Source organism: Moschus berezovskii, chromosome 9 (genome assembly GCF_049115385.1).
Source record: "Moschus berezovskii isolate FMDL1 chromosome 9, NW_MosBer_1.0, whole genome shotgun sequence".
In the NCBI taxonomy this organism is placed as follows: Eukaryota; Metazoa; Chordata; class Mammalia; order Artiodactyla; family Moschidae; genus Moschus; species Moschus berezovskii.
In genome coordinates, this window is record NC_142468.1 from 77,655,488 (window position 1) to 77,680,009 (window position 24,522).

The 24,522-nt window shown below is 38.6% G+C and overlaps 1 long non-coding RNA gene and 1 pseudogene across 1 annotated transcript; one reads left to right on the forward strand and one right to left on the reverse strand.

Annotated features, from left to right (window-relative positions):
- Positions 1–680: 680 nt before the first annotated feature.
- On the reverse strand, positions 681–12,494 carry LOC148776538 (uncharacterized). The gene is made up of 4 exons (XR_016038361.1): positions 12,117–12,494; positions 5,609–5,669; positions 2,823–2,869; positions 681–2,577 (listed from the first exon to the last, which is right to left on the reverse strand). It is a non-coding gene; the product is annotated as an uncharacterized LOC148776538 (long non-coding RNA).
- A 10,705-nt stretch (positions 12,495–23,199) lies between these two features.
- Positions 23,200–24,309, forward strand: LOC129563352 (tropomodulin-2 pseudogene; annotated as a pseudogene).
- Positions 24,310–24,522: the final 213 nt, after the last annotated feature.

A 24,522-nucleotide genomic window follows, 5' to 3' on the forward strand; every position in this document is an offset into this window, starting at 1 on the left:
TGTCTTAAAATAGAAACTATTGGGCTCGAGGAATTTTTTTAAAAAGCCTTTATAAAGGTATTCAGATAATTAAGATTTTTTTTGAGTTCAGGGTTTTTCATAACCATTTACTATTCATCAATACATAATTTATAGGTAAGGAAAATAACCTAATATTTAAAGCACTCTTGTATTTCTGATGAAATGGGACAATATTAAATAAAAATATGATTTTTAGACAATCCTGATTATACTGGTCAATGCCATCCCTGACCATTATCCTTAAAGATCCAAAGATGACTAAAGAAAGTTATAAAATACACAGCGTAAGACCTGAGTGGAGAATGATCTTCAATATTTAGCTATGGATAAGTCCTTATTAGAGTTGAATATTATAAAAGCGTAAATATTCCACAATTAAGTGTCATGTTAAAAACATGAATTTGGTCCAGTAGAGAAATATGCAGTTATTAAGTATAAAGAAAATAGGACCTATTAAAATAAACTGGACTCCTTTTGTACAAAGTTAACATTTGTTTCATTGTTTCCATTTTGTTGCTTTGATACTCTTGGTTTTAGTTCCTTTTCTTTGGAATACTTGTGAACAAGTACAGAATGGCACTTTATTAAAGTAAAACTCCTGACTCAAAGAATTTCAGCCTCAAGTACACAGTATTCTCTCAAAAGAATGGATGCTGGTCTTGCAGGCTACTATGCTAAGTGAAATAAGTCAGACAGAGAAAGATAAACACTGTATGATATCACTTACATGTGGAATCTAAAAAATATAACAAATTAGTGAACATAACAAAAAAGAAGTGGTGGTGGGAATAAAAAACAGGACAGCGACTGTTGCTGAGTGCACCTAGAGAGACCATGGGGATGTCAGATGGGCTGATGTGATGAAGAACATCTACACAAGACAAAGGACGCCCAGAAGTGCGGAGACCTGTAGGACAGGCATGAGGCCTAGTCAGGTATAGCACTGTACACCCTGCTTTCTAAGATGTTACTTTCCAGGTTTACCTTGCTTTCCAATACGTGATCTTCCAGACTGATGCAAAAATATAATTAACCGGTGATGGTTTTGCAAAAGGATTAACTGAAGAGGCCCTTAATACTACATAAACTCTATAATCTTACACATTCAAAATTTTTTGATTTAGAAAAATTTTGTACTTACATTTGGGGACAGGCAATACAAAACAGAGAACAATATAAATATGTGTAAGGAAAATAAGTCTGTTCAATACAGTGAACACACCTAACAACTGAGCTTGGTGACCTAAAATATGAAACAGCCAGTTATTTTACCAGCAAAACGGGTTTATTCGGGAACAACAAACAACTGCAATTAGGGTCAAGCCAGCGACAGTAAAAACCACAGCCAAGTTCCACAAAGGAAGGAAGCAAAGGGAGGAAGTTGGGAGCAGTTGTTTGGAACAAAATTTCATGGAGGAAAGCGAGAGTTCAGGGTGATGAGGGGTTCTCATTAGCTTAGTAGCTAGGGTCAGTTTCCTGGAGGAGATAAAATGTACACCAGTCCTGTCTATAACTGACAATCCTTCCTGTTATATACCTAGAGTAATACTGTGTGAGAGCTCCTCCTCCTGGCCTCTAGACTCCATTTTAAATAAGGTTTCACTTTATTGATTTTCCAGCTTCCCAGGTGGCACTAGCAGTAAAGAAACTGCCTACAAATGCAGGAGACGCAGGAGACTCGGGTTTGATCTCTGGGTTGGGAAGATCCCCTGGAAATGGAAATGGCAAATCACTCCAGTATTCTTGCCTAGAAAATCGCTAAGACAGAGGAGCCTGGCAGGCTACAGTCTACAGGGTCGCAAAGAGTCAGACATGACTGAGCGACTAACACACTTAATAGTTTTCACAAGCTCAACACCAACAGAACTCTCTCTTGTGTGCTCAGCTGTGAGGCTCTTCTGTCCATGGAATTTTTCAGGCAGGAATACTGGAGTGGGCTGCCATTTCCTTCTCCAGTAGATCTTCCCAACCCAGGGAGTGCACCTTGTCTCCTGTGTCTCCTGCATTGCAGGCAGATTCTTTACTGCTGAGCCATTGGGGAAGCCCTTCAATAACAACATAGTAATGGAACAAACTGGAATAACATTCAAAAGAACGTGCTGGTAAGAATAATATTCAGCAACATGCTAAAATATATCTTTGACAATGACACATTTTATTGAATAGGGAATACGGCAGCTTCCCCAGGGATCTCTGAGAGGCAACTCAATCACAAAAACTCATGTAATTGTCTATTGTATCTAGCACAGAAAAATATACTCATATGGTTTATAAATAATTGCCAGTTTGGCCTAATCACCAAACTTTGGTAATTGTGTCTCTTAGTAAGTACAGATACTCCCTCCTAATCCAGAAAGCATCCTAGCTCCATTCTCAAAGCAGACATCAGAGCTTGGCTGTAACAGGAAGAGAAGAGAGTTCAAATGAACCATGATTGAAATTCATGATTCAACTTCATTCTGAGTGAGTTCTTTGATTCTATTCATGCAATGATCAACAGCATTAATAAGTAAAGGAATCCAATTATCTTCTGGCTGTGGGGTCACATGACTTGCTCTGCAAATGCAATGGGGAAAAGAGAAGTTAAATTTATTACACTGTCAAGGGAAAGACCTATCCTCAAAAGGGGGCACAGGGAAAACTACAGCAAAAGAGGGCAAGGGTCTCAGCTGCTCCAAAAGCAAAACTGAGAGAAAATACCACACTTACTCTCGACGCTTCGAGATGGGGGTTTGGGAGTTGAGAATGGCTGTACAGGCTTATTCTCAAAAAGCTATTTCGGGATAAGTCTTCATACTCACTTTGTTATTTCGAGTGCCTTCTTTAAAACGGATACAAGTTTTGCAGACTAGAAAAAAAAAGAAACAAGAGAAGTTACTCTGAGCCCTATCACAAAAAGGAAAGGATAGGGGACTTCCCTGGAGGTCCAGTGGCTGGGTCTCTGAGCTCCCAGTGCAGGGGGCCTGGGTTCAACCCCTGGTCAGGGAAGGAGACCCCACAGGCCACAACTAAAAGATCCTGCATGCCACAACAAAGACCAAAGATACTTCGGGGAATAGCTAAAACTCAGCACAGCCAAACAAATAAAACAGATACTTAGGGGAAAAAAAAGGAAAGGAGGAAAAAGGAGGGGCGGGGAGTAGAGCTAAAAATATTTTACTTGAATATTAAAATATTTAATACTTTAGCTCTCTTCCCCTTTTTTTTCACATTCACTTTTTAAAAACGGACTTAAGAAATAAACATCTTTAGCATTTCGCCATGTCAATTACCCTAGAAACAATTTTAAGGAATGCACATTGGTAGCATTCATACATCCTCACGTTATTTTGTCACTGGTATTCTTAAAATTCTGTAAGTTAAAAAAAACAAAAACAGTTGTTTCTGCTATACATATCCTGAACTATCAGCAGAGGTGAGACAAGAAGTTTTTTAAAAGTGAAAGTGAGAAAAAAGGAAGGAGGAGAGTTAAAATATTACAATATTTTAATACTCAATAAGAAGTCATTAAAAAAAAAAAAAAACCCTTGGAGGAAACAGTCAAAAATAAAAACGTTGATTAGGTGGCCGGATCATGGACTCTTTTCTATTTAGCAAAATCTTATTAATACTGCTGCCATAGTATCTTTATAAGCTTTTTTATATTTAAAATTTTTTTTATTTTTTTTTAATTTATTTTATTGTAGGCAAATTACCTTACATTAATATATTGGTTGGTTTTGCCATACATTGACATGAATCCACCCCGGGTGTACATGTGTTCTCTTTCTTGAACCCCCCTCCCACCTCCCTCTTCCCCATATCCTCCCTCCATGTCATCCCTGTGCACCAGCCCCAAGCATCCTGTATCATGCGTCAAACCTGGACTGGTCACTAATGATAATATACATGCTACAATGCCATTCTCCCTAATCATCCCACCTTCGCCCTCTCCCACAGAGTCCCAAAGACTGTTCTATATGCCTATGTCTCTTTTGCAGTCTCGTATACAGGGTTCAGGTTACCATCTTTCTAAATTCCATATATATGCATTAGTATACTGTATTGATGTTTTTCTTTCTGGCTTACTTCACTCTGTATAATTGGCTCCAATTTCATCCACCTCATTAAAACCGATTCAAATGCATTCTTTTTGATGACTGAAAAATACTCCATTGTGTATATGTACCGAAGCTTTCTTATCCATTCATTTGCAGATGGACATCTAGGTTGCTTCCATGTCCTGGCTATTATAAACAGTGCTGCAATGAACATTGGAGTACATGTGTCTCTTTCAATTCTGGTTTCTTCGGTGTGTATGCCCAGGGGTGCGATTGCTGGATCATATGGCAGTTTAAATTTTTTTAAAGAAAACAAAAAAAGAAAAAATATAACCTAAATTTGTCCTAACTGCTGATAGTTCAGGATATATACAGCAGAAACAACTGGGTTTTTTTAAAAAAACTTAAAATTTTAAGAATACCAGTAACAAGGTAACATGAGGATGTATGTATCCTACCAACATACCACGCATTCCTTAAAACTGCTTTTAGGTAACTGACATGGCGTATTACTAAGGATGTTTATTTCTTCAGAAGTCAATTTTTAAAAAGTGAATGTGGAAAAAAAAGTTAATGTCCAAAAGGATCCTAATTTTACTCCAAGGTGTTTCCACATTGTGAAGATACATTTGATGACTCTATTAATAATTTCCACAAATTTACCAAATATTATTAGAACTGATACATCTGATGGTAAAATATAAGCTATCCACAATTTTACTTTTCTTTCCTATAAAATGAGACATAATAACTTAAAGTTTATAAAAAATAAGAGAACAGAACTCTAGCAGGACCTAGGAGTTCAAAGAAAACAATAAAATCAGATTTTTATAAAGAGCTTAACCCTTCATGACCACTCACGGTTAAATCACATAATATGTCGATATTAGAATAGAGAATAGATATAGAATTAGATATTAAACATATTCTAATATTTTAAATTAGAGTATTCCTATTAGACTATTCACCTATTTTGGCCAATACTGGAAATGAGAAACTTGTAACTTCACGGTGAAAGAATCCTAAAGCACTGTACTAATTTCTCTCAAGGCATGGTTATCTAAGGTCTTTGGGTGCGTGCATACTAAGTCACTTCAGCTGTGTCTGACTCTTTGCGAACCTATAGACTGTGGCCCACCAGGCTTCTCCATCCATGGGATTCTCCAGGCAAGAATCCTGGAGTGGGTTGCCATGCCTCTTCCAAAGGATCCTGCTGACCCAGGGATCAAACCATGTCTCTTACGTCTCCCACATTGGCAGGTGCGTTCTTTACTGCTAGCACCACCTAGGAAGCCCCTCTAAGGTCTTTGGGTTTTTCTAAACGATTACCCAAGTGGTTATGGAAGAGAGAGTACTATCAGAGCTCATTGCTATCAGAATTCAAATTCAACAACTATTTATCAGGCACAAACACATTGTGACATTACTATTGTACTTGCATCCAAGTATAACAAACAAACATATTCCCCAAGGTTTAAGAAAATACCAGTGATTCCTGAAATTCTACCAATTAGGTCTGCAGCTATTCTCTCAAAGCTAGTACTTACATTGATTCGCACAGTCAAAGGGCACACAGGTGGGTAAATGCTCAGAGCCAAATCATCCACACTAAAAGGGAGAAAGAAAAAATAACCATTAACCAAGAAGGAACAAAGCTCAACTAGGTGGTCTCCAGGATACAACTAAGAATGCAACGAGTGAGGAAATAATTCCCAGAAATGCACCAGTTCCTTATTCTGGGCAACGAATAAATAACCAATTCAACTGGTATTTATGGAACACATACATACCCTGTTTTACTAAGAAGTTGAGGGTGGGAGGAACTCCCTTGGCCAGTAGGATGGAATATTATTAATTCAGTTAAAAATTTTGGGATCTGAAACCATAAGTTTAATAACCGATATAGGCAGGGTTCATCCCTGAATGCCATTAAAGGAGGCACCACTTTAATCAAGCAATCAAGTTAGTGCTGTAGCACCAAAAAGAGGACAAACTAATACCATGTGCCTTTCCGATATGATGCAATGAAAAGCATGAAACACTCAACTAAGTGATATTCTTGCCAAAAATGTTTAACCCGAATATAATGATGAGAAAACACCACACGAATCCAGATTGTTGGATATTTTACAATGCAACTGACTTGGATTCTTTAAAAATGTCAAGAAAATTTATAAAATTTTTAAATGTCAATGACAAAAAAAGCTAAAAAAGGACAGGGACTGCTTTAGTTGCAAGATGCCAAAGAGAAGACAACCAAATGCAGTATGACCCCTTGACAGAACCCTGAATTAAACAAACAAACAAAAATGCTATAGAAGATGTTTTAGAGACAACTTGGGAAATGTGAATATTAGATAATATTATTATATTCAGTATAACCTTTATCATCAGGGAATGGCAAACCACTCCAGTATTCTTGCCTGGAGAATTCCATGGACAGAGGCGCCTGGCAGGCTACAGTCCACGAGGTTGCAAAGAGCAGAACACGACTAAGCGACTAACACACACAAACACATATTCAATGTAAATTTCTGAAATGTAATACTAAAACTGTTTGTTCTTAGGAAATATATGCTGAAATATTCAGGGGAAAATGTCATTTACGTCTGCAACTTACTCACGAATGCTTCAGGGATAAAAACAGCACATCTATTTCAGCTTTTAAAAAGGCACATCTAATTACAGAGAAACAAACCAATACAGGAAAAAAAGCGAACAACAAGTGAACCTAGATGGAAGTACAGGTACTCACTACAATACTTTTTAACCCTTCTGTGAAGAAAGCTGATCGCCGAAGAATTCATGCTTTTGAACTGTGGTGTTGGAGAAGACTCTTGAGAGTCCCTTATACTGCAAGGAGATCCAACCAGTCCATTCTAAAGGAGATCAATCCTGGGTGTTCATTGGAAGGACTGATGCTAAAGCTGAAACTGCAATACTTTGGCCACCTCATGCGACGAGTTGACTCACTGCAAAAGACTCTGATGCTGGGAAAGGTTGGGGGCAGGAGGAGAAGGGGACGACCGAGAATGAGATGGCTGGATGGCATCACCGACTCTGTGGACATGAGTTGAGTGAACTCCGGGAGTTGATGATGGACAGGGAGGCCTGGCATGCTGTGATTCATGGGGTCGCGGAGAGTCGGAAACGACTGAGCGACTGAACTGAACTGAGCTTAACCCACTTCTTTAATTTTTCAGCTGCAATGCCAGAATGACTTTTCTCTACTCCCTGTTATTATTTGCTGCTCCTTCTCAATGTGCAAGCTTCTGGAACTACTATATTGTCAGGAATGATTAAGAGACATTCGGATTTCCCTTCTCAAAATGCAATATTATCATTTGCTGGTAAGAGTAGAGTTCAACTTTAAAAAGTCACAGGTAATTTTCTCAGATACATATACTCCACTAGATACATCTTAGTTTAAGTTTTAACCTTTAAAAATGAAACAACTTCTCCTCTTCTAATGTTTCCCTTTACAGTCAGGAAACAAATCAGTTGCTTTGGTCCTAGTGGAAAACAAGTGTCTGAAACAGCCTCAACCCATCTTCTAACAAGGAAACCGACTTCCAAAGGGGACTCTGCCATAGCTTATTATACAAATTGTAAAGGGTCATATTTTTATTTAACTACTTTCTGTTCTCTGGTGAGAGTAACTAATGAGGAAACAAAAGTCCAAAGATGGACTAAACGTATAAAATATAGACTAAAGATATATTAACTCCTAAACGACTCTTAGTAAAGAACATTTGTAAAAAGTTTTAAAAAGAAACTCACAGGACTTTCTGTTTCCATAAATGACTAAAGTGATTTTGTCCGTATTGAGTGTAATAATTAATATGAGAAGATCTCAGATGCCTGAACTCACTGCTTATCTCGGTTTCTCTCTCTTTTGAGCTGAGTGTTTAGGAGTCACATGGTAGTAAAGAGTCATTCAACTACATAACAGGCATTGTGCTTACTGCTGCGCATAGAGAGGAACAGGATAGATAAGACATCAGTTGATATTCTAATGAGGGGAGAGAAGACATACACAGAAGATAATCACAAAATCTGACAAAGTAATGACAGAAATAAAGTGTGGTGAACTAGAGGACAAAACTTTCATATGATCAAAGGCTGCTCTGAGGAGACGACATTTAAACGGAACTCCTGTCTTCTATTAAGTTTCTACACAAATACTAATTCTCACAGTCCTCTCGGCACCCTTGAGTTAGCGTGGCGTTGATTGAATGTGCTTTAAGTTAGGACATCTGTATCCCCCAGATCACGCCCCAGGAAATGGAGAAGCCACGTGCCAGGCATCATGCTCCTCAGAGCCTAAATGGCTAATGTGAAAATTCTCAGTACATTCTTGGGCAGAATTCTCCACAATTTTCAGGTTTCCTAAATGACTTACCCAGCCCTGTATACAGGGTCAGCAACAACACGGAATAGTAGGAGATATTTAGTTTGCTCAAGACATGAAGGGAAAATGACGTCAAATTTATAAATCCCGGCAGTCCTAAACAGAATAAATTTGAAAACTCCAGTAAACACATTCAAAGTTCAGGTTCTTTAAAATATTTTCTAGAAGACTTCCAGTGGCTATCTACTACATCTACAGCAAATCATTTTTAATATGGATGACTTGACTTTAAATCAGAAGTTGGCAGGAATTCTGGTAAGCCATTTCACTTAGAATTACAGAGAAGTTCAAAGCAATGGTGTAGTTGCAAGACACATACATACACACACACACACACACACACACACACACACATATTCTGTGCTCAAAAAATCATCAAGTCTTTGGTTTCCATGAGACTTAGTATCCGAATGTAGAAACTTCCAAAAGTTATATCAAAGTAAGTCAAAGGTCACCCAGTGTTCTGGGTGCACTGCAACACTATTTACAATAGCTAAGACATGGAAACAAGCTAAATGTGTGCATGCGTGTGTGCTCAGCCATGTCTGACTCTTTGTGACCCCACAGACTATAGCCCACCAGGTTCTTCCATCCATGGAATTTTCGAGGCAAGAATACCAGACTGGGTTGCCATTTCCTATTCCAACACACTATGTATAAGACAGATAATCAACAAGGATCTACTGTATAGCAGCTTTGGTTCCAAATTGGGAGAACGGTACATGAAGGTTGTCTATTGTCACCCTGCTTATCTAACTTCTATGCAAAGTACATCATGCAAAATGCCGAGCTGGAAGAAGCACAAGTTAGAATCAAGATTGCAGGGAGAAATACCAATAATCTCAGATATGCAGATGACACCGAACTTACGGCAGAAAGCAAAGAACTAAAGAGCCTCTTGATGAAGGTGAAAGAGGAGAGTGAAACAGTTAGCTTAAAACTCAACCAAGATCATGGCCCCCGATCCCATCACTTCATGGCAAATAGATGGGGAAACAATGGAAACAGTGACAAGACTTTATTTTCTTGGACTCTAAAATCACTGTGAATGGTGACCGCAGCCATGAAATTAAAAGACGCTTTTTCCTTGGAAGAAAAGCTATGACCAACCTAGACAGCATATTAAAAAACAGAGACATTACTTTGCAAACCAACGTCTGTAGTCAAAGCTATAGTTTTTCCAGTAGTCATGTAAAGATGTGAGAGCTGGACAATAACAAACGCTGAGCCCCGAAGAACTGATGCCTTCAAACTGTGGTCCTGGAGAAGACTCTTGAGAGTCCCTTGGACAGCAAGGAGTTCAAACCAGTCAATCCTGAAGGAAATCAGTCCTGAATATTCATCGGAAGGATTAATGCTGAAGATGAAGCCCCAGTACTGGCCACCTGATGTGAAGAGCCAGCTCACTGGAAAAGACCCTGATACTGGGAAAGATTGAAGGCAGGAAGAGAAGGGGACACAGAGGATGAGACGGTTGGATGGCCTCACCAACTCAATGGACATGAGTCTGAGCAAGCTCCAGGAGCTGGTGATGGAGAGGGAAGCCTGGCGTGTGACAATCCACAGGGTCACAGAGAGCTGGACATGAGTGAGTGACTGAACAGCAACAACTGTACAGCACAGGGAGCTCTGCTCAATGTTCTGTGATGACCTCCATGAGGAGAGAGCCTGAGAGAGAATGGACACGTGCATGCGTTTACCTGAATCACTGTGCTGTGTACCTGAAACACAACAGTATAAATCAAATGTACTCCAATGAATTTTTTAAAACTATATATATATATATATATATCTCAAAGGCAAATATCAAACTTTAATCTTAAGTATGAATATCTAAAGTTACCATGAGTATCTGTCCAAATATTCCCTTCCCATATGTGATGCAGCTCTTAACTCAGTTATCCTCTTACTTCAACTGAAAGGGATCCCTAAAAGATCTCCAGATTAACACCTCTGAAAATACAGTGCCAGAAAGCCAAAGCGCCAGGGCTTTATTCTGCAGCCACAGACGAGAGCATCACAGATCCTCAGCCCCAGCCAGCCATTTCACTGGTCTGCGGCTGGTCATACACCAGGTATCAGAAGACTGTGATGGGAAGCTCAGGACACACTGAGCAACACCTGAGGACAAACTCTCTAAAGGACTGGCCCCAGGGAAAGACAGCCTGAGAGAAGTGAAACGGCAGGTCTTCCCTCGTAGACCAGCACGTTCATTTTACACTCATAACGCTGTGCAACCCGACAGACGGTCACAGACGAAGCCTGACGCCGCGCGGCCTTTCTCACCCTGTGTGTTGCATCCTTCCTGCTCATCCCTCTCTCGTTCCAGCCTGGGACTCCTCAGGGGATGATCCACGTATCCATCCATCATCATTGTTTATTTATTTTAAATATAGCATTCTTTAGCCTGAGAGGCAGCTATGCTCTACATTTTAAGGAATGATTCTCTACTTGGACCATTCATTAGAATAACCTGGGGGAACTTTTAGAAAAGACTCATGCCCAAGTCTCACCCTCCAGAGATTCTGATTTAGTTGGCCTGGGAAAGAGGGGAGTTGAGGCAGCAACCCAGGGGATTCTAGGCAGCAGGACTGAGAAATACGGCTCTGGACAGAGCCGTGCTTCTCAGCCCTACCACACGCTGGGATCATCTGAGGAGCTTTAAAAAATACTGATGCTTAGGTCCTACCCGCAGACATTCTGTGTAAGCACTGAAAGTACTGTGTGGACACTGCGATTTTAAAAGTTCCCCAGGGCATTCTAAGGTGTAGTCAGATTGAGAAGTGTTGTTTACAGAAAAGAACTGACCTGGAGTCAGACTCTTATTAGTTGTAAGACACTAGATAAGCTACATTAACTCTGCAATCCTCAGTTTTCTAGTCTTTAAATGGGAAACAATAATACCTACCTCACAGGATTATTGTAAGATTAAGATAATGTAAATAAAAATATGTTGTGAATTTTAAATAACTGTACAAAAATACTGGTAGTCCCACATGAGGCTGAGGCCTCCCTCAAATATTTATTTATTTACATTTTGTGCAATAATGCTTTTTGAACTTTTTCACAGAATTAAAAAATATATATATAAGCAGGAAAACATTCAGTAGGATATGAATACTACCTATGCAGTTAATCATCTTATGGTTTAAACTTTACTACAGTCCTCCCTTTCCCCACAATCAGTTCCTGGGATTTCATCCAAGCCAGGAAGGAATAAGGAACATTTACTTCAACAAGTGTCAATATTTATTGTCTGTAATACACAAACTCAGAGCTGAGTGCTGTAGAAAACAGAAAAGAAGTACTAAACAAGGACTCCTATATTGAGGAACTTGAGTCTGATTGAGGAGAAAATATATACATTTGAAGTGGTGATGTAAACAAGGTGATTGGCTGGTTAAGTACAGAATTAATCCTTAGGAAGGACTCTTGGCATTCAGAGACACAAAAGTTCATTATGACCTGGAATGGTTGGAGAAAATGGTACGTGAAAGGGGGTTTGAAGTGAACACGATAGTTTGAAGGATGCACCTCACAGAGTTCAGGCAAAGACAGTCTGCACTGGTATTTATTTAGTCAGGAGATTATGGATGCATAAAAGTAAGGTCTTCTAAGAATAAAAGGAACCCATGGTGACTAACCGTTATGCTCTGCATATGCTTGATACCGAAAAATAATGAGAACAATGAGCCGCATCAGTGCAATCATCACAAATATGACCTGGGCCTGCAGACAAAGAGAAATTAACATGGAACAGACATATGGCTACATCTTCAGTTTTTATAAACAGCCCCTTTAACACAAATGGAAATGACATCATTAGGAGAAATGACTATCTAAGAAAAATATACAGTCAAAGAGAATTGAAAATCTGATGCAGCAAAGAAGATAATTATAAGTTGCCACAGCATTTGTCTTTTAAGATTTGGATACCTGGACCAACATTGAAACTAAATAATCTCATACAGTTACATAAAATCAAATTAAAATAGTCTACTTTCAGTGTACTGGGTTAAGTATACTTTGTGCTGTTTTATTTAAAGTCTTAAAAGAGTGTTACAAACTTACAGCTACAGGGGGAGGGCAGAAGGGGAGAAGGGATAGTTAGGTAGTTTGGGATGGACATGTACATACTGCTATATTTAAAGTGGATAATCAAAGACCTACTGTATAGCACAGGGAACTCTGCTCAATATTATGTAACAACCTATATGGAAAAAGAATTTGAAAAAGAATAGATACATGTAAATGTATAACTGAATCACTTTGCTGTACACTTGAAACTATCACAACACCGTTAATCAACTACACTCCAATATCAAATAAGTTTTTTTAAAAAGTATAAAAGTGGAAAAAGAAAAAACCCAGCATGCAGTACACTACAAGCTGAATCAACAGAGACTGCATTTCCTTATGCTTTCTCCACCAGGAAATCACTCACTTGAAGATGAATTCATAGTAAAAAGACATGTAACCCAGGTTCTTGTTCTCCAAGGACGGGCCCCAGGTCACCTCTGGAATCACCTTGAGCCTCTTAGGAATGCAGAGTCTCAGGCCCCATTTCAGCTCTACTAATCAGAATCAGCCTCTTATTCACATTTCCAGGTGATTCATAAGTACTCCAAAGTTTTCAAAGCCTGATCTAGGTGACTGTTAAAAATCATCAAAAAAAGAAAAAGTAATAAATGATTTGTAAAAATGAGATGCAAATGCCCATTAGGCATATTTTTTAATGTTCAATCACACAAGAAATAAAAGTATATTAAAATAATAAGTAATGCACATTAAGTCTGTGAGGATATAAGAGGATATTAAGCTATCTTTGGAAGGTGAAATGAAAGGGGCTTAAATTTTCTTCTCAACATTGTAGTGCACTTTATGTTAATACCCAGGAGAGGGAGATCTGAGGAAACTAGACTGTAAATTGCCAAACATTCTCTGAAAGACAGTTTGACAGTGTATTATAAACTAAAAAAACAACAAAAAATTTATTCATTCAAGAAATACTTATTTGAGGGTCTACTTGTGTTCAGTTCAGTTCAGTTCAGTCGCTTAGTCGTGTCCAACTCTTTGCGACCCCATGAGCCACAGCACGCCAAGCCTCCCTGTCCATCACAAACTCCCGGAGTTCACTCAAACTCGTGTCCATCGAGTCGGTGATGCCATCCAGCCATCTCATTCTCTGTCGTCCCCGTCTCCTCCTACCCCCAATCCCTCCTAGCATCAGAGTCTTTTCCAGTGAGTCAACTCGTCGCATGAGGTGGCCAAAGTATTGGAGTTTCAGCTTTAGCATCAGTCCTTCCAATGAACACCCAGGATTGATCTCCTTTAGAATGGACTGGCTAGATCTCCTTGCAGTCCAAGGGACTCTCAAGAGTCTTCTCCAACACCACAGTTCCAAAGCATCAATTCTTCGGCGATCAGCTTTCTTCACAGTCCAACTCTCACATCCATACATGACCACTGGAAAAAACCATAGCCTTGACTAGACGGACCTTGGTTGGCAAAGTAATGTCTCTGCTTTTCAATATGCTATCTAGGCGGTCACAACTTTCCTTCCAAGGAGTAAGCATCTTTTAATTTCATGGCTGCAATCAAGGCATACCAAAAAGACATTCTTGTTCTCATGGGACTTATCTTTTCGTGAGGAAGAAGAGACCAAAAACAACAAATATAATAAATAATTTTAAAACCTGTGTAATTATATAAATTATATAATAAATAAATGAAGCATGTAGAATAATGTGTCCAATCTTTGATCCAACAATTCATTTCTAGAAATTTCCAAAAAAACTATTAAATGCAGAAACAAGCAATACAGTAGAGGGAAAAATTGGAAACAAATGCTCAACAATAGGGAAATGGTCAAATAAGGTATATCTATGACAATATAATACAGCCACTAAGCATCATTTATAAAAGAAATCTGATGTAAGAAAATCATCAAAACAAATTCCTCAGTAGAAGAAATCAAATGGAAAAAGAGAATGAAAAGTATATTATCATTTTATAGTAAAAACTTATATCCAAATGTAAATAAGAGAAAAATAAACAAATAGTATTCTAAGGAGAAATACAATGGTTCTAATGGTTAGTGAGATAAAAGAATGATGTGGGGTTCATTATACTTTATTTCTAAATTTTCCAGTTTTTCTGTATTAAGCATGTATTATTTATGTGGGAAGAAATATTTTTGAAATATCCTAATTTAGCACAGTTCCTATAATTCCCTTAGTGATCCTTGTTTTATGTCATTACTTAGAACCAGGTTCCAGAACAGGTACTACATGTCCGTGTCTCCTCTTCTTTTAATTCAAATCAATTTAAAGCCATTGTATTCTTCTAGACAAACAACTAAACTTTTAATTTGATAAGGTTCTGCTTTCTCATCACATGAGTATATTATTTATGACATTAGACCTACCAAATCTAGTAAAAACATATAATACTAAAGTTGAATTTACTCACCACAGTACAATGGTCAGTAAAGAGAATAAATGATGCCAGAGGATCAAATCTGAGATGAATATCCTCTCGAGCTGAAAATATGTGGTGAACACTCTTACTTCTTCCAGCAGAATCCTAGTAATAAGCACAATAGGAAAGCAACCCTCACGTGCAAATATGTACAACGGTCCAGGATTAAGTTTCCAATAATTCTCGTCAATTATCTCAGAATAAGTGACACCTTTTTCCATTTATTTTTGAGTCTTCCTATAAGAACTTGATTTTTTTCCCCAGAGTTATCTTCGTACTTTATTTTTTTTTCACTTTAAACTTTTTATTTTGTACTGGGGTATAGCTGATTAACAATGTTGTGGTAGTTGCAGGTGAACATACGAGCACTTCAAATAAAACTTCTTTTAAACTTTGTAATTCTAGATTTGAATTGGAAATACCAGTGTATATCACAAAGTAGTCTTAAAAAAAAAATCTGTATTTCCCTTTGTTTATTGAAAAGACATAAAAACAGTAATGAGCTAGCTGGGCTAGTGCCCAGATTTGGTCTCAAAATAAAATTCCCCACTACATGAAACCAATGGTCTTTAGAGAAATAGCTGATTCCAATTTTTTAAAAAATTTATATATTTATTTTAATTTATATATTTATAAATTTTAGGATTGTATCAGAGGACTTAGTGGCCAACTTAAAGAGGCTCCTACCAGCCAAAGATGGGATGACTGAGCATAAAAAAAAATAATAATAATAAATGCAATGGAGTGAAACATACCAACCACGTTTTTTTAAAGTATGACTTCATAATGATACTAAAAGACTCATCTGGTGACCTTTGGCAGACGGTGGAGAACTCACTATTCTGAAAGCAGGTTTAGAAAAGGGAAGGTGGAGGATGAATGAAGACTTTATCCTGCCTTTCCCGTATGAACTCTGTATCTGGGGATCAAATAGGTGAGGCAGATTTTTTCTTTATGGGAATCTTCTAATTAATACTCATATAAGTAAGAGTGGCCATTTGAATATCACCATTTTATAACTCCAATGAAATAATGTATTAGTCTCAGACTCTCAGTAGGTGCTAGAATTCCCACAGTGAAAAGCTGGTTGGGTACTTCATAATGAATGGAGGATAAGCCAGCAGTGTGCTGGCACTGAGTTGTCTGACAAGGGCCAATTGCTACATGTTCAGGAACACTGCAGACCAGCTAATGTGTTGGTAGCTTAAAACCAGCTACAGGAGGAATATTTATACTATGGAAATTGGGATAAATCAAGTTCCTCCCTTCAAACATGCCCCAAGTTAGTAGTTAAACATTTACCAGCACACCACTGTGTAGGGGCAACAATATGTACATACAGTGATCAATTTTGATATTGTTAAAAGAGAGATAACCAGATACTATAGACTTCTGATAAAAGCATAAAACACCAAAAGAAGTATTCCTGCCAAAAAACAGACTCAAATATGATCAAACCTTAAAATATAACTACCAGTTATAGAAACTAGAGGGGACGGAGAACCATACTACATAATACCACAGGGATACAAAGGGCAAAAGTCTAGAATACAGAAACACTAGAGGATAAAAGGTCCAGTTTCCAAAGTAAACAAATTGCAAGGGGGAAGAAGGAAGGAGGATGGAAAGGTAACCTACAGATTAAGAAACTGAAAAGACAAATCAGCTAAATGCAATATTTGAGCCTTGTCTGAATTCTGATTTGAACCAACCAAGTGCAATATAAATGACAAATTGAGAAAACTGGAACATTAGCTAAATAGTTTGAAATTAAGGTATAAGTGTTAATTTTTCAGGTGTGATATGGTATTATCATTACTTTTTAAAAATAGTTATCTTGTAGTGATACATACTAGCATATTAATATTTACACAGATGAAATAACATTGTGGTACACGAAGAAGTAGATGGGGTATACATGAAACAAGACTGTTCATGAGTTGATAATCTTTAAAGTTGGGTGATTCATTAAAGTTGGGAATTCATTATAGTATTATCTCTTGCACTTATTTAAAAAATTCCCTATCATGAAAAGCTTTAAACCAGCAAAAAGAACGTGCACTGGTGTTTATCAAACTTTTATTTCTCAAATGTTCTTACTCTGAATTACATATTCTTGGTTTTTTTTTAAGTTCTTATTTTAATGCAGGGATTCTCTTTGAGAGAGATTTCTAGAGTTTACTCTTTAAATTGGCAAAGCAGGCACAATAATCTTACATTCTGGTTTTCAAACTTTAATGCACATCAGAATCACCTGGAGGGATTGTCAAAACATAGGGTTAGCTTCCATCTCCAGAGTGTCTGATTCATAGGTTTGAGATGGGACTTCTAATGAGTTTCCAGGTGATGTTGATGCTACTACTTCAGGAAGCACACTGAGAACTGATTGAAAGGTCTAGTTGGTACTAGGTTGCCTGGAAATGCACAGATATTCAATAAATACATGCATAGATAAAATAAAATAAATCAGTGTCTTCTCCCATGAAGTTTTCTCTCAGACTTATCTTTATCTATATGTAAACTATATTTGTAAATACAAATATCTATATGTAAACTATATAAACTTATACATAAACTTATCTATATGTAAACTATATGTAAATCTGTATGTAAAAGGACAGAATTTTCTCATTGATGAATAAGGGGACTAGGTTCCCTATTTTAGTATTCAGTAGACTAATTTCTTAGAATTATATTCATATAGACAGAAAACAGATCAGTGGTTGCCTTAAATGGGGGTAGAAGGAAAGCAGTTGCAAAAGGACATAAGAAGATTTTCGAGGGAGACAGATGGTATTGATTGTAGGAATGGTTTCAAGGATGTGCAAGTCAAAACTCACCAAACTGTACTCTTAAATAGATGGGTTTTAAATATAAATTACATCTCAAAAATGTAAGAAATATGAAACATATAAAAATATATGTTATTTCACATTTTTACTAAGGATTCAACTAAGCAGGCAGGAATGTTTTGAGGAAAGTGAACTATGGTTTCTTCCTTATAAAACAAGCAATCCAAAGATTTGGGAGTTCTACCTTCCTACAAGGAGCAGGTCTCCTGTGGTTGCTCTCACTTCTTCCCCGTGACTGTAAAGATAGGGAACAATTTATTCTATGTGTACTTATATCTTCAAGTCGTTTTAAAATAAGCCAACTTCTAATATGAAAGACATTAAGGAGAGCATCCCCTCCTTCCACATCCTACCCATGAGTTTCTTCTTCCTTCTAAGCAGATGGGTGGCACTGCCAAGTGCCTTCTCCTGTTTCCTCATCTATGAACTGGGGATAAAACTTACATCATGGAACATTGCTACATGGATTTAGTAAAAAAAAAAAAAAATCCTAAGTGTCTTAGAAAAAGAAGCTCAGGAAATAGCTCCTTCCTGCTCAAAATCCTTCTCTGAGACACACATATAAAAAAGATGAGACTAATTACATGTGTTTTCTGAAGGATTACTTGGCAATCTTCAAACCAAGACTTAACATTAAAAGATCAGCTTCAAACTGTCATCAAACCATAGTGTGGCAGAGATTGACAGGTTTTTTATCAAGAAACTAATTTTTCAGCACAGTCTATCACCTAACGCGTTTCAGTGTATTGATAAAACTGTTCTATTTTGGTAATGATGATCACTTTCTACTCTGGCAGGTCTGCTGAATTAAATGCCCCACAGGCTGAATCACAAAAGGGATAGGCAGGCAGTCACTGCACACCCTATCAATGCCCACTCCTCCCAAAAAAAATCTCTCTGATGCCTTGAAAATTCTCTATCCTAGGCTTTCAAAATAATAAAGTTAATTTTTTTACTATGTGTACTTATATCTTCAAGTTGTTTTAAAATAAGCCAACTTCTAATGTGAAAGACATTAAGGAGAGCATCCCCTCGTTCCACATCCTACCCGTGAGTACAGCAGTCAAAGGTGTGGACACATAAATACATGTTTTCTGACTTATTCTCTTTAGATATATTGGGGAAATTCTGGTCAAAGTTGGAAGAAAGCAAAAGAATGATTCCCTGGGATTAAAAGAGAGGGAACTGTAGTTGGTAGTTGCACACTCATGTTCTCTGCCCAGTTTTCAGTCTAACAGCAGAATTGCTCCTGAGTGGATATGTTCAGAACATATTAAATCCACTGTATTCAAAATTTTTTACTTAGTTTCATCTTAATCAACTGACTAAGAAAAAAAAAATCAAAGTTCAATGTGGCTACTAAGCATTTACATGACCAAGCTGAAAATTACTAACTTACCTGAACGATTACTTCTATGTTATGTGTCTTATTACTGTAGTTTTTCGGGTTCCACTTTAGTATGAAAATAGGACCAGACAAATGACTAGCTTGCCCTAAATGAACTCCATCAATCTTAACTGCAACTGAAGTAATGGAGGATAAGGAAAAGGCCAAGACTCTAAAATGAAAGCATAAATGCATGGTTTTAGGTATTTGCCATTGTTTCTATAAAGAAGAATAACCCTGTTATAACCTGAAAAGATGTAAGTACAGTAAACCTTCTATCGGTTGGTCTTCAGGTTCCTGAGATGTGGAACCTTGGATTCAACCAACCATGGATTGAAAATATTCAAAAAAGAAAAATTTCACAAAGCTTGCATTTGCCTTGCACCAGCAACTATTTACACAGAAGTTCCATTGTATTAGGTATTATTAAGTAATCTGTTATTGTTCAGTCACTAAGTTGTATCCAACTCTTTTGCAACCCCATGGAATATAGCCCAGCAGATCCTTTGTCCATGGGATTTCCCAGGCAAAAATACTGGAGTGGGTTGCCATTTCCTTCTCCAGGGGATCTTCCCAACCCAGGGATTGCACACGCATCTCCAGCATTGCAGGCAGATTCTTTACCACTGAGCCACCAGAAAAGTCCATAGGTAATCTAGGTAAGATTTGAAGTATAGGTTATAGGCAAATACTACACCGTATTACATAAGGGACTTGAGCATCTGAAGACTCTGGTATTTGCCGGGGGTCCTGGAATCAGTCTCACAGAGATACTGAAGGGCAACTGTAAAATAGACCATTACACTTTGCAACTGTTCATATGTCACTATTCATATGATCTGATTTCTTTTTAAACGGTGGCTTCTGGAGTTGTATAACTCAGCAAACCTGAAAAGGTGAGAAATTAGAAACTACTCTAAATCTAAATCTGATATCCAGCTCCTATCAAGAAACTTAACTGAGAGATATACGTTCCACTTACCTAGTAATCAAAAGAAATAAAACAGCTTGGTACCCTTTTTTTCCAGAATAATGAGTAAATATTTTTAAAAGTACAGTATCCAATAATGATAAGAGTTCTGTGAAATCTGCACTCCTATTTCTTGGTAACATTATAAATTAGTTACAGTTTCCAAATAAGGAAAGGAGTATATCAAAGCTGTATATTGTCACCCTGCTTACTTAACATATACGCAGAGTACATCATGAGAAACACTGGGCTGGAAGAAGCACAGCTAGAATCAAGATTGCAAGGAGAAATATCAATAACCTAAGATATCCAGATGACACCACCCTTATGGCAGAAAATGAAGAAGAACTAATAAAGACTTGATGAAAGTGAAAGAGGAGAGTGAAAAAGTTGGCTTAAAACTCAACATTCAGAAAACTAAGATCATGACATCTAGTCCCATCACTTCAAGGCAAATAAATGGGGAAACAATGGAAACAGTGACAGAGTTTATTTTGGGGGGCTCCAAAATCACTGCAGATGGTAACTGCAGCCATGAAATTAAAAGACGCTTGCTTCTTGGAAGAAAAGCTATGACCAACGTAGATAGCATATTAAAAAGCAGAGACATTACTTTGCCAACAAAGGTCTGTCTAGTCAAGGCTATGGTTTTTTCAGTATTCATGTATGGATGTGAGTTGGACTATAAAGAAAGCTGAGTGACAAAGAATTGATGCTTTTGAACTGTGGTGTTGGAGAAGACCCTTCAGAGTCCCTTAGACTGCAAGAAGGTCCAACCAGTCCATCCTAAAGGAAATCAGTCCTGAATATTCATTGGAAGGACTGATGCTGAAGCTGAAACTGCAATCCTTTGGCCACCTGATGGGAAGAGTTGACTCATTTGAAAAGACCCTGATGCTGGGAGGGATTGGGGGCAGGAGAAGAAGGGGGTGACAGAGGATAAGATGGCTGAATGGCATCACAGACTCAATGGGCATGAGTTGGAGTAAACTCCGGGAGTTGGTGATGGACAGGGAGGCCTGGCATACTGCAGTCATGGGGTTGCAAACAGTTGGACACGACTGAGAGAGTGAACAGAACTGAACTGACATCTCCAGACAAGTTCTGGATTTAAAAACCAGCTCCATATTGGATGTCACCAGTTATTTCAAGGCTTGTGAATTGCCCCTTGCCTCATTTGTGCTTCTTCAAGTGACAGTTAAAATTCACTGTAATAAATCCCAAATACCTTCCTAATCACCCACTAGAGTAAACTGCTGGTCCATTTTTCTCTCCCAGTACTGAGGTATTAAAATTTCATCTTCTCTTCCATCTACAGGTCATTCAGCAGAGGAATTGATGCTACTGGAACGGTCCATAGCCTTCACACTTCAACGTGTATAAGAATCACCTGGAGTTTAACATAACCTTCAGGTTCCCGGGCCCTCCTCACAAGTCTATCCCAGGCCAGGCACTGTGCCAGCAGATTTTACATGCAAAATGTGAGGGAGACATTATTCTTTTCAAGTGATAAAACAGAAACTTACAGACATGAAGAGAATAGATTTTGCCATAATTCAGCTAGATGTTTTATCTTTCAAGAGATTAGGATAGCCCTAGTGAAAATTATACCTAATCTGAGTATGGCTTCTAGCTAATGTTTAACTGTAATGTTTTCCCTCTTTGCTCTGGTCAACATTATAACATCATTTTTTTTTTAGCTGATTTCTTAAATAATGTCACCTAAAGCACTATGGGCATGAGTTTGAGTGAACTCCGGGATTTGGTGATGGACAGGGAGGCCTGGCGTGCTGTGATTCATGGGGTCGCAAAGAGTCGGACACGACTGAGCGACTGAACTGAACTGAACTGAAAGCACTATACTTGATCAACAGCTCGATTTAATAAAGAAACACTTAATGTTAGCTCCTGAGAGACAAGATTAATCAATCTTTGCCCTCAAGGATTTCACAGTCTAGCCAGCCACCCTGATCAGACCACAGTTCTAGGGGCAAAAATCTACTCAAGGGCAGAATTTCAGACTGATTCATTTTTATCTAATGAAGTAATTATGTTGTCATCCGAGGCTGATATTGATGTACAATCTTGGCCAAAGTGCTTTCTGTAGGGAGGAGAGAGAAGGATGTGTTCTTCCATTCGGCACTCTGATCCCTTCAGCACTGGCCTCTTTTCTCCAAGCTGTCTGCACATTGGCCCAGAGTCACAAGGTGGCAGGATAAGCCTCATCATTTCTTATCCAAATCAACTGAAGCCATAGGCTTTTAAGAGCATGCTCGCTCCGCCCATACCTCTCAAACACATGCTGGGAGATATTTAGAGCAAATATTATCCAGATTAGTTTTACCTCGAGTAACTTGTTTCCCTCTACCACCCACCCATCAGTTCTACTCTGCTTTCAGTGATAACTCAAGGACATTCCAAGGTTATACTTTGGAGTACCCCTGGAGCATCTGGGATTTCATCCTGTGTTTCAAAACCTTTTCATGTCCTACTCATTGATCTGTTTGCATAAAAAATCTGTTAATTTTGCCATTTTAATGGCTATCTAGCTGCTTTAATATGAATGTCTTGGTATTACAATAGCTTGTATATTTCCAAGTCAGTCTGAGATTCTTTTTCTTTTAGTCTAAAATGAGCTGTAGTGCAGAATCTGTTCTTCCATGAAGCCATATCTCTCCAGCACTTCCCTGTAGCTCAAATGGTAAAAAATCTGTCTGCAATGCAGGAAACCAGGGTTCAATACCTGGGTTGGGATGATCCTCTGGAGAAGAGAATGGCAATCCACTCCAGTATTCTTGCCTGGAGAATCCCATGGACACTCAAGGAGCTGGCGCCGCGCCCTGCCGGGAGCCGCCTGTTGATCGCCGTGCTCGCCGGGGCCACGGCGCCGCCCTGCTCGCCGGCCCCGCTCTTCAGGGCAGACGCACTGACGGCCCGCACCGCCCGCTCCGTGATGGGCGCACGCAAGGTATTCTGAAGTCTCAGGAAGCTGGCCCAGTTAAATGTTCATGGCCCATGAGAAAGGCATATAAGAAACCATGGCACTCCCTTTTCAAAAAGAGCTGGAGAAATACAAGAACATTGATGAAGATGAACTTCTTGGCAAACTCTCAGAAGAGGAACTGAAACAGTTGGAAAATGTTCTTGATGACCTAGATCCCGAGAGTGCACTGCTGCCAGCTCGATTTCGACAGAAAGACCAGACACAGAAAGCAGCCACAGGCCCGTTTGACCGCGAGCATCTCCTTATGTACCTGGAGAAGGAGGCTTTGGAACAGAAAGACAGGGAAGACTTTGTGCCCTTCACTGGAGAAAAGAAAGGGAGAGTCTTTATCCCCAAAGAAAAGCCAGTGGAAACTCGTAAAGAAGATAAGGTGACCCTGGACCCAGAACTGGAAGAAGCTTTGGCCAGCGCCTCCGACACTGAACTCTATGACCTTGCAGCTGTTCTTGGAGTACACAATTTGCTCAACAATCCCAAGTTTGATGAAGAAACAACCAACACAAAAGGCGGCAAAGGGCCTGTGAGAAATGTGGTCAAAGGTGAAAAGGTCAAGCCAGTATTTGAGGAACCACCCAATCCCACAAATGTGGAAGTAAGTCTACAGCAGATGAAAGCCAGTGATCCCAACTTGCAAGAAGTCAACCTCAACAATATTAAGAAAATTCCAATCCCAACCCTGAATGAATTTGCAAAGGCTCTGGAGACCAACACTCACGTGAAAAAGTTCAGTCTGGCCGCAACCCGCAGCAATGACCCTGTGGCAATTGCCTTTGCAGATATGCTAAAAGTAAACAAGACCTTGAAAAGTCTAAACATAGAATCCAATTTCATCACTGGTGCTGGGATCCTGGCCCTGGTAGAGGCACTAAAGGAAAATGACACCTTGATCGAGATCAAGATCGACAACCAGAGACAGCAGTTGGGAACAGCTGTGGAGATGGAAATTGCCCAGATGCTGGAGGAGAATTCCAGGATCCTCAAGTTTGGATATCAGTTTACCAAGCAAGGACCACGAACAAGAGTGGCAGCTGCCATCACAAAGTATAATGACCTGGGTAATGCAGGCATAATATGTGCTGTTAGTAATTACAAGAGCAGGATAACCATTCATTTCTCCACTTCAGATATAACATCTCACAGATAACCATTCCACTGGCCTTTGGTGTGAGCCATCATCAGAAGTACATTATTACATGGTCATAGGAATCCACATCATCTTTACAGTGTTTTTATCGTGGCATTCTTTCAAGAGAAATTTTTTTTCCCAAGCAGCCTTTGATTTTTGTTTGGTTTCCTTTGTGTATTTACTTCTGCTTTACTTACTTCTTATGCGTAATCACCCTCTGTTGTTAATCTA